The sequence below is a fragment of the Phyllopteryx taeniolatus genome, chromosome 10 (assembly GCF_024500385.1).
Source record: "Phyllopteryx taeniolatus isolate TA_2022b chromosome 10, UOR_Ptae_1.2, whole genome shotgun sequence".
NCBI lineage: Eukaryota > Metazoa > Chordata > Actinopteri > Syngnathiformes > Syngnathidae > Phyllopteryx > Phyllopteryx taeniolatus.
In genome coordinates this window covers 14297942-14309841 of record NC_084511.1, presented here as the reverse complement: position 1 = coordinate 14309841, position 11900 = coordinate 14297942, and positions in this window count along the sequence as shown.

Sequence of the window (11900 nt, the reverse complement as noted above, 5' to 3'; positions counted from 1 at the left end):
TGTAATGACTTTCCCAAAGTCTTATTTTAAATGACTGCAACAAACTATTTATTGTTCAGAATAAAAATTGACTTTAAGGGCTCTCAAAAGCCCATCTTGTCCATCCATCCATCCATTTTCTTTCGCTTATCCAAGGTCGGGTCGCGGGGGGCACTAAGTTTAGCAGGGAAACCCAGACTTCCCTCTGCCCAGCCACTTCATCCAGCTCTTCCGGGAGGATCCCGAGGCGTTCCCAGGTCAGTCGGGAGACATCGTCTCTCCAGTGTGTTCCGGATTGTTCCCGGGGTCTCCTCCTGGTGGGATGTGCCCGGAACACCTCACTAGGGAGGCGTCCAGGAGGCATCCTAATCAGATGGCCGAGCCACCTCATCTGGCTCTTCTCAATGCGGAGGAGCAGCGGCTCTACTCTGAGCTCCTAGCGGATGACCAAGCTTCTCACCCTATCTCTAAGGGAGAGCCCGGACACCCTGCGGAGGAAACTCATTTCGGCCGCTTGTATCCAGGATCTTGTTCTTTCGGTCATGACCCACAGCTCGTGACCATAGGTGAGGGAAGGAATGTAGATCGACCGGTAAATTGAGAGCTTTGCCTTTCAGCTTAGCTCCTTCTTCACCACATCTTATCTCATCCCCGACCTGAAGAGGGCACGCCACCCTTTTCCAACTGAGGACCATGGTCTCAGATTGGGAGGTGCTGATTTTCATCCCAACCGCTTCAGACTGCGAACCACTCCAGTGACAGTTGGAGATCACGGCTTGATTAAGCCAACAGAACCCCATCGTCTGCAAAAAGCAGAGATGCAATACTGAGGCCACAAAACCGGACACCCTCTACACCTTGGCTGCGCCTAGAAGTTCTGTCCATAAAAGTTATGAACAGAATCGGTGACAAAGAGCAGCCTTGGCGGAGTCCAACCCTCACTGGAAACGAATTCGACTTACTGCTGGCAATGCGAACCCAACATTGGTTACATGTGAAATACACACAGCAAACATATTTACAGTATTTTGTATTTATAACTGATTATTACTGTTGGAACCACATTCCTCCTAGAAATGTATGAGCTTTTAGAGGGCCCCAACATGCCTAAAAATGCACTAATTTTTTGGAAGGGTTGTATCCTGATGGAAATGTATGTATTTTAGGGTTTCCAAACAACAACCCCCCAAACTTAATTAGTTGCTTCTTCTGGAAAGACACCATTTTCCCAGGTAGACATCATAACAGAGAGAATGCAGGGAAAAGTCTCAAAGACCCGTGCCAGAAACTGAACAGGAAGTTAGCCATTTCGGTTTGAAACAGACATTTCTAAAGAATTCCAGGGATAACACTTTGATGAACTTCCACAAGGGAGTTCACCCCAAATGCATGCAGGGACGAGCCCGCATGATCAAGCCCATTGAGTGTCGTTTTAATAGAAGCCTGGCTCGCCATTGGCCTAGCAGTACATGGGCGAGGATGTGGGCTGTCTCATGCCCCTAAAACGAGCCAATTTCACGATGGCAAGAAAATGGAACAATATGCGTATAAATCATGCTGCATGGGATAAGACATGGAAACTGTTTAAAGTTGTCAAAAAAAATGCTGGTTTTCTCCTTTAACGGATGTATTTGAGAGTCGAGAGTTCTCTTAAAAGTGTGTGAAGCTACATGGAATCCTTTAACAGGTGAACATTATTTTTCCAGTAATAGACTTTGAGCAAATTAAGTAAGGTCGGGCAGCAATTCATGGAACATTGAAAGTTGGCAAAAATGCTGGCATCGTAAGTGTTGTGGGCCCCCGAGGGCCAGTACAAGGTCCCTTCGTTTGATGTCGATTAAGCTTTCCATCTCACGACCACCTTTGCTGCAAAGTGACATCATCTCAAAGAGCTCACATAAAAAAAAAAAAAAAATTTGACATTGGTGATTGTGTTTTGGTCATGTGTTTGGTCTGCGTTTGGCCCTAAGCACAGATGAGTGTAAATGCAGAGCAATCACTGGTGCATGCACTGAAATAAGGCTTGGCCGTGGGGAAGGGAAACATTAATTACAGTGGTGCACAGAAACAGCAGAAACATTCTTCATGACTCTCATGTACAAGTGAGGCAAGCGATGCATGTGAAGCGCCTACAACCAAATGAACTTCGAAGGAAACATTCGTGTAATGACTTTTCTTTTTTGCTAGCAGGCTCAATTGTGGGAAACAGTGAGAGGTTGGAGCTACTTTGCATGAAGTAGCTGGACTGGTCATGAAGAAGTGTAGTATTGCAAATTCATTTTTTTGGTTTGTTGATAAATGGTCAAACAGGAGTATTCTTCTGGAGTGTCATATTTAAATGTGAATTTTCATCTGTGAAAACGGTCTTTGGGACCGGAATTGCATGAGTTTGATAAAAACTTGGTATTAGTAGTTTTTGCATGTGCTTCACATGCTTGACTTCTGTGCAGGCAGCGTAGGTTCAGTTCCCACTCAGTGACAGTGTGAATGGTTGTCTCTCTCTACTTGCCATGGGATTGACTGCTGACCTGTCCAGGCTGTAGCCCATGGTGTTGCTGGGATAGGCTCCAGCTCCGCTGTGAACCTGCACAGGATAAGCAGTAAAGAAAATGGATGGACGGGTCGCTAAATCTTGTGTTTTTGTGCTGATTTGTGAGAGTGGGAGATTGAAAAGCCATTGTTGAAAAGGCAAGCTTTGGAAAGATAACAAAAAAATGAGAACATAACCTCCTTGACGGACGTTTTTAGTGGTTCCCGTCAGCATTTTATTGTCTCTCCGCTAATTGTTTTAGCGGTTTTTGTTCTGTTTTAGTGTCTTAATCTTTGTCGTCTTTGGATACAGACAACAGTAGACAGTCATTTCTGTGAAAAAGCTCACTCAGCTCAGAAAATGGAAGACTGGTCCAAACATTTGGACTGATTGGGGGAGCTAAATGGAGAATTAATGTTGTTCAGCACTGCGGGCAGCATTGTGTCAGTGGTGACTTTATAGGCTTCGACAGAGTCTCTGTTTGTGTGAGAAATGAACTGCAAACTGTGTGTGTGCGGTCCTGCTAATGCACTTCTTCAACACCCTGAGAAGCATAAAATGGCTCTCAGTGGAGCAGGTCTCCAGTCTGCCTATCACTCCATTAGCAGCCGCGCTGCTTGACTCAGGCCAATGTGCAAAACAGCTGTGGAAAAGGCCTCCTGCCTTTTCTTTAACACCATGTCCCCTCAGAAATGTTTTTCCTACTCTCTTCATTTTTATCAGAAGTCTGAAAATTCCCACCCACTCCTGTCATGTAAGACTGGTTTCCTTCCAAGTATGACATGATGGAGCTCATCTGGATTCAGTTAGGGTGGGGCACCCTGCGGAGATAGAGTGGACGGGAACGACATGACTGAATCGATAAAGTCTCATTAACACATTTGGGCTATGGAGTGCATCAAACACTTTATTGTGCAGTTCAGTATCCACATATGGAGTGAACTGCTGTACTGATGCGATGACGACGCACCAACTTAATGCCATTTTGATTTGATCGACCTGTTTCTGGTAATGCCTATTGCGTATCCAGCATTAAAGCACTGTTACACTTCTTACTGAGTTTGTAAGTGCAGATAATTCAGGGAAATGGCCACATAATGCATATTGGATGTGTAATATTGTGGCATGAGTTGCATGGATTATCAATGAATATATTAAATTATTGCTAGATCAATTTAATAATTTTGTGTTTTACAGCTTAACAGAGGCATGGAACCAGTCAAGGTTTAATTTTATGAAAATTAAGTCCTTGTCGATAGTTACTAAAGAATAACAAAACAATTGCATTCTTTAAATTACAACCATAAGATTTGCAGTGGAACCTATTGTATTCATCCATCCATTTATTATCATTTATTATATTATATGATCTTCTGACTGTGAGGCATGTGCTAACCTCTATCACACCATTTGTAACAACCAGGATGTATGTAATGTAATGTAATGACTTATTTTTCTCATCCTGTTTACAATTAGTGCTTTGTCTTTTGTCTTTGTTTCTCTCTCCCCTCTAGAAACTTTGTTCTGTTCAACTCTGATTCTCAATAAACTTCAATTATAATACTAAGAAACCACAGCGGAAGGTTAAAAACTCCACTGTGACACAGTAAAACTGTTCCGGCATGAAAAGGATACAGATCTGCCATTCTGCTTGACCTAACAGTCGAACAGGACAAGAAAAAAAAAAAAGAAAGAGGAAGAGGAGCGTGACAGTCTTGTTTGCGAGATGACGGTTTCAGTGAAACACATGCTGGATGATTTCATTCACCGTTCATTGTCACAATAAAAAAAGTGGTTGGTCGACCACCGCTCGACCGTATTTCCTCGTTGACAACAATGGCTGTCAGACATTTTACACCAAGTACCACTGAAAAAATACATAGTCCTCAAAGTACCACCATCATGATCGACATTAAAATACAACAGTGTAGTAGGCCTAGGTGTTCATAAAAAACCAATAGAGGTTTTTTTCCCTAAGAAGTAAACTACCATCCATTTCTATTCAAAAAGCATAAGAAAGTGTTTTTGACTGGCAGTGTATATTTAAATATTATTATAAGCCAATGCAACATTATGCACCGTTTATATAGGAATATAGAGAAAAACAACTTGTTACAGTTACAATGCTGTATGTTGCACATAAAAGTTAAATGCAAATTCTACCTAAAGAAATGTTTAAAAACAAACAGTTCTTAAGGATTAAATGCAAACGTATTGTACTAGAAAGTTAAATAGAACTGAACGGCACTTGAGCAGTGATTCTTTCTTTCGCTTTCATTTTAGGGACATCTGTTAACTTCTTTTCACATTGGCACGACAGTTAGAAATGTAAAAAAAAAAAAAAAGCGTGGTGCTTTGCCTTCAGCACTCCTCCCTCTCCAAGTCCTTGAACTCTATGGGTCTATCAAAGAGTGAGTACTTTTATTTTAGGTTCTTCAGAGTGGTTATTTTACGCTTGTACGATCCTTGTGAAGGTCAAATATATACTTACAAATTTGGCTCGACAAAATAAAAAAATAATAATGATCATTACAATTTGACCCTGGAAGAGATCAAATAATATTGTATTATTTCCTAAAAAAAAATTCTAAATAAAGTATTCTAAAATACAAATAAATATGAAGTGGACAAGTGTTGAAGGTCTGATTTTGTCCAACAAAGCAAATGTAAATATCAGACAGATATAACCCTAGTGAACTTAAAATGCTGTTTTTAGATGGTGATTTCATTCATCCATCCATCCATCCATTTTCTTCCGCTTAACTGAGGTCGGGTCGCAGGGGCAGTAACTTTAGCAGGGAAGCCAGCTCCAGCTCTTCCGAGGGGATGCTGACACGTTCCCAGGCAAGCCGAGAGACGTAGTCTCTCCAGCGTCTCCTGGGTCGTCCCCGGGGTCTCTTCCCGGTGGGACGTTCCCAGAACATCTCACGAGAGAGGCGTGCAGGAGGCATCCTAATCAGATGCCCGAGCCACCTCATCAGGCTCCTCTCAATGCAGAGGAGCAGCGGCTCTACTCTGAGATTCTCCCGGATGACTGAGCTTCTCACCCTATCTCTAAGGGAGAGCCCAGACACCCTGCGGAGGAAACTCATTTCTGGGATCTGGTTCTTTCAGTCATGACCCACAGCTCGTGACCATAGGTTAGGGTGGGAATGTAGATCGACCGGTAAATAGAGAGCTTCGCCTTTCGGCTTAGTTCCTTCTTCACCACAAGGGACCGATACAAAGTCCGCATCGCTGCAGACGCTACACCGATCCGCCTGCCGATCTCCCATTCCATTCTTCCCCTCACTCGTGAACAAGACCCCAAGATACTTGAACTCCTCCACTTGGTGCAGGATCTCATCCCCAACCGACCTGGAGAGGGCACGCCACCCTTTTCCCACTGAGGACCATGGTCTCAGATTTGGAGGTGCTGATTCTCATCCCAGACGCTTCACATTTGGCTGCGAACCGCTTGAGTGAGAGTTGGAGATCATGGCTTGATGAAGCCAACAGAACCACATCATCTGCAAAAAGCAAAGATGCAATACTGAGGCCACCTGATATTTTAGCTTCCTCAACACAATATTAAGATTTTTTTATTATTTATTTTTTTAAATTATGAGAACAGGTTAAGTTCACATTTTACTATAGTGATAACGTCTAATATCATGTTTTGTGTTGGAAATGACATGAGAGCATGCATCAGGAAACTCAAAACAATGTGACCTAACACAGAGACAGGAAGCATATTGCAGGTCCAACCGTCACTAGTTTCCTGGTTCAGAAACTCAGGATGACATTTGGTTATGGGCACCCACATGAAAGGGCAAGATGACCATTTAAATCTCCAGCTATTTAAAAATGGTGCAATAAAAGGCCCTTTGTAACCATTTATGCAAGTGGATGTGAACGCACATGTGCAGTAACACCTTTTTTAAGATGAGTTATGCAGGAATATGAGAGTAGTTTTGTTTTCCCACTTCTTGTGTACATTGACCAGAGAGCCCAGGACCTATCAGGCATGCTCTGTTTGATGCCAGTGCAGAGCAATCAGAATAATTGTCCATGGCAGTGTTGATGAAACATTTCAGAAGGAGAAAAACACAAACTTGGAAAACTGAGTCAATATCATTAATCACAGGCAGGAATCTGCTATTAATGTCTGTTTTATATTAGATGCAGGTGTGAGCGGTGTGCACGGATGGGGATTATCCGGCCGCTGTTCTGACCTCAGCTGTCCTCACCATGACCAGACAACAGAGTTCACTGCGGAGTGCACTACGGAGTTCACCAGTTATCACCCATCAAGGCACCAGCACATCTCTTTCTCGGTACGTGTAGATGGTTGGGAACAGAAAAAACTCATTCTGAGCTTTATTATATGAACCGTGGAGAGGTTTTTGCATCACCAGAAGACACTTTAGACAGCAGACAATTTGCCCGCGAATGATTGTTTGTTTATATGTGCCCTGCGATTGGCTGGCAACCGGTTCAGGGTGTACCCCGCCTCCTGCCCAAAGATAGCTGGGAAGGCTCCGGCAGCCCGTGACCCCAGTGAGGAGAAGCGGTGAAGAAAAGGGATATGGATATATATATATATATATATATATATATCTACATCCCTTTTAGGCCGTAACAGTTTTAATGTGTCACAGTGGAGTTTTTAAACTGCCGCTGTGGTTTCTTAGTATTATAATGGTTATTTATTGAGAATCTAAGTTGATCAGAACAAAGTTTCAATAGGGGAGTGAGAAAAGAAGACAAAGCACTAAGCAGGGACCCGATGCCACCCCCCGGCATGAGAGCGGAGCTCCAACGCCAAGCAGTCATCCAGCCCGGGGAGCTCGGCCTCAGGAGCACCGCCATGAAGCTAGTGAGAACCCATCTCCCCCCCTGTTACTATGCAGTCAGAAAAATAGGGGGAAATAGGAGCTTGCTCCATCCACTCCACGCATTAACCTGGTATTGCAAAAACAGAAATATAATGAACTGGTTCCAGGGGGGAATTCCAGTGGTTATGTGCCCTGCGATTGGTTTGCAACCAGTTCATGGTGTACCCCACCTCTTGCCCAAAGTCAGCTGGGATAGGCTCCAGCACGCCCGCAACCTTAGTAAAGATAAGCACTACTGAGAATGGATGGATGGTTCTAAGGGTCAAAAATTTGCTGTCAGAAAACTTTAAACCTTACCTGTTACCTTACTTGAGTACCACTTTTAGTGATTACGTTTTAGAATCGTTGTCAATACCTTTTCCTCTCTTTGTCTTATTGTTCGCATTGCTGTAAAACTGCACATACATTTTAAAAAACAATGTTACTTTCTGGTATTTTATTGTTTCCATCCATCCATCCATCAATTTTCTTTACCGCTTATCCTCACAAGGGTCGAATGTGTTTATGATTTTACTTCCTGTCTTTGTTTTTATCTTTGCCATTTGCCCCCACACACATCAAATCAGTTTTTATGTAGCTCCACCATTTAATAAACCGTATTGTTGAATGTAACTTTCTCAGTTTTGATTATTTGTCTGAACTTCACCCTGACTGATCTTATCTTTGCTAATCATTTAGCTGCATATGAGTGTGACCGTGCTTGTATTTAGGTATCCAAAGTTGGTAAACAAACTGCATCTACAATTAATCACCTCCTGAACCCAACAATTCACCGTGACACAAATAGTACAGCAGCCATTTTAATGTTAGCAAATATAATTTAAACTTTTTATTATTACATTGATAATTATTACATTACTAAAATATCTGCGTGAATGACAGCAATATTATTGTTGAATACTATAAATGCAAATGCACAATGGAATGTCATCAAACTATTCATCCATCCATTCCATTTCCTGCTTGGAGTCAGACAACCATTCACACTCACACCTATGGGCAGTTTGGCGTCTTGACGTTTGTTATTGTTTTAAGGAATTTGGCACAAGAAAGCACATACCTTGTGTATTAGACACAGTGGAAAGTTAGTCACTGTGTCTAGCCAGTTTGCAAATTTAAACCCAGAATTACAGAAGTTGCATTTACTGCTCTCACTCTGTTCACAGATAATTATACACTATTTTAGTATCAGGTCAAGATGGACTCTGTTTTACTGTAATCTGCATGCAGAATAGAGACTGGATAGTCGTGAACCTCAAAGATGCTGTCATTGAGGTACCATCCCAAAAGACACCAATAAGGTTGTGACATAGCCATCCATTCTCCAAAGAGCCTGGAAGGCAAAGAAAATGCAGCGAGAACTGCCTCATACAGAAACTTTATTACACTACTGTAATGTGCTGAGGGACAGCAGGGAGACGTGTGGGCCGTGATAGGTGTACGGGGGCGGTGGCTGCGGAGGCTAAACGTTTCGGCTGTCGTCCAAGCTCAGAGCTCGATCCCTGCTGTGCTGAGACAGTGCGTGCGAGCTGTGTGCCAGAGGGCGGGAATAGGGAGAATAGGGAATGGGGGTTCATACACGGGAGCCGTATGAATTGAAGTGTACCCGTCTTCGATTTCTGCAGTTTTCTCTTCCTTTCACTTCTCTTTACAGGCCCGACTTTGATTTAGCTCGGCTGGTTTTGCCGTATTTTTCTTGGCCTTTGAATATGGGGGGAAAAAATGTAACAAAGCCCTTGCTGCTGTAAGTGTATACAGTAGATTTGACTTCTTCATGTGACTTTAAACGATGGAAGAGCTCTTTGGAGGTGACACTGGCAGTTTAATTCCCCCATAATCCTTAACTCAACACAGAGCTCTCCTGTAAATGCACACATTTAATGCCCAAGCTCTCCATTGTACAGATGTAGTGACATCATCACTGTAAGACAACTCCATTATCAGCTACCTGATGACATGTGGACAGGTTGAATTTACTGTCATGGATAAGGAAACACAGCCATGCAAACAACGCTTATCTTTGCCTTGCATAGCCTCTGCATTCATGCGCAGGGTGATTGTTGTGCATGCACGTTCATGCAGTGTAGTTTTTACAGAAGAGCAGGTAGCTCATCACTTACAGATGGAGCTGAGAAGGTCTGTAGCGCATGTAATGCTAAGCCAAATGCAGCAGCTGTTCATTATGTTAAGCTTACGTGACTATCCAAGAAAAATCTTTGTTTCTGATTCTGTTAATGATTCACGTACATTAACACACACTTGCACTTGCATCAGCCCTAATGAAGCAACTCCAATTCAGATTCCAACTCCAGATTTATTGTAGCCCTGTTAGGCAGAGGGTTCACTGGAGGTGTGTGTGTGTGTGTGCGTGCGTGCGTGCAGATTTTGAGCAATCACCGATTGGAGGAGCCTTTTACTGTCACGCGGGGACTTGCAAGTTCTCTTTGAAGCCACGACAATCTTTTTCCGAGCAGCTGTCGGTCTGGCGAGTGGCTCCTGACAGCAGTGCGACTGTAACACTGGATCCAGCGCAGGGGAGAGCTAGTCAGCTGCCAGGCTTCACATGACACTGCCAGCGGAAAGATGGAACTTTGAAAAGACATCAGTGGAAAGACCTTCAATAGAACTCACTTTTCCCACTACTGATAAAAGCCGGTTTTGATGAAAAACATTCCACACACATAAATTCACAAAAATGTATTTGTACACTATGACAAAAATTAAATGACTCTTAAATGATGTCATTTTTTTTTCAAAACATTAAAATCTGTTCTCAATTAAAAGGGGGCCTTTATTTTTGTATCAATTTATTTTCAATCAGATTAAAAGATGACAAGGTACTGTTCACAGTAAAGGGAACACAGGCTAAACAAAAAAAAAATCATACTATATTACATTTAACTTTTTCAAGTACAGTAATCAATCACTGAAAATCATATTCCTTATTATCAATTCATATTTACACTGTACATACTCCGCACATTGGGCACACTCATATCTCATTCAAGGTCCCCTGGAGGACTGGCACCAGGCCGGGTGCTGACACATCTGTGCTGGTTTCCGGTCTGGTCTGGTCTGGTGGGGGTCCGCCCCCCCCCCCCCCCCCCCGCCTCCCCTTTGGGCCCCACCTTCCTCTCCCCTCTCTTGGCGCCCTCGCCCGTCCTTGAGCGCTTAACATGGGCTCACTTTGGCAGGCTATGACCGTTTTTGGTCGGCTGGTGGCTCCTGCGTTGGGCCCTGTATGTGGGTGGGGCCCCCATGCTCTCCGGGAGTGGTAGGGGGGTGGGGGGAGGGCGTTGGCGGCAGGGGTACTCGGTGGGTGGGGGTTGGTCGTGTGAGGTGTTGGTCTGGTGTCCGTGCCCCTCCCTTTGGGACTGGTTGGGGTGCTTCGATTGGGCTCGGGACCTCCCTGGGTCATGGGGGGTCGGTGGCGTCCCCATGGCTGGGTCCCCTGCTGGACAGGCTCGGTTTTGCTGTGGTTCTCACCTCTAGTCCCCTTGTCCATTCTATCCCTCTGTCTGTCCCCTAAAGCCCTTTTCTGTCCGGCTGCATTTTCAATAAACATCCGAATAATAAAAAAAGTTTTAAAAATAAGCAGAGGGAGTATTTCAAACTCCCCTGTTGCACAGGAAAACTGTTCCAGCACAAAGGCATACAGATCCACCATTCTGCAAGCCCATGCAGCTGAACAGGATGGGTTTAAAATATATATCCATCCATCCATTTTCTGAGCCGCTTCTCCTCACTAGGGTCGTGGGGCATGCTGGAGCCTATCCCAGCTATCATCGGGCAGGAGGCGGGGTACGCCCTGAACTGGTTGCCAGCCAATCGCAGGGCACAAACAACCATTCACACTCAAAACTACGGGCAATTTAGAGTTGTCAATTAACCTACCATGTATGTTTTTTGGGATGTGGGAGGAAACCGGAGGAGTGCCCGGAGAAAACCCACCCAGGAACGGCGAGAACATGCAAACTCCATACAGGCGGGGCCAGGGATTTGAACCCCAGTCCTCAGAAATGTGAGGCAGACGCTTTAACCAGTCGTACACCGTGTCGCTATAAACTCCATACAGGCGGGGCCAGGGATTTGAACCCCGGTCCTCAGAACTGTGAGGCAGATGCTTTAACCAGTCGTACACCGTGCCGCTATATCTATATATCTATCTCTCTCTCTCTCTATATATATATATCTATCTATCCATCCATCCATCCATCCATCCATTTTCTGAGCCGCTTCTCCTCACTAGGGTCACGGGCGTGCTGGAGCCTATCCCAGCTGTCATCGGGCAGGAGGCGGGGTACACCCTGAACTGGTTGCCAGCCAATCGCAGGGCACATAGAACAAACAACCATCCGCACTCACATTCACACCTACGGGCAATTTAGAGTCTCCAATTAATGCATGTTTTTGGGATGTGGGAGGAAACCAGAGTGCCCGGAGAAAACCCACGCAGGCACGGGGAGAACATGCAAACTCCACACAGGCGGGGCCGGGGATTGAACCCGGTTCCT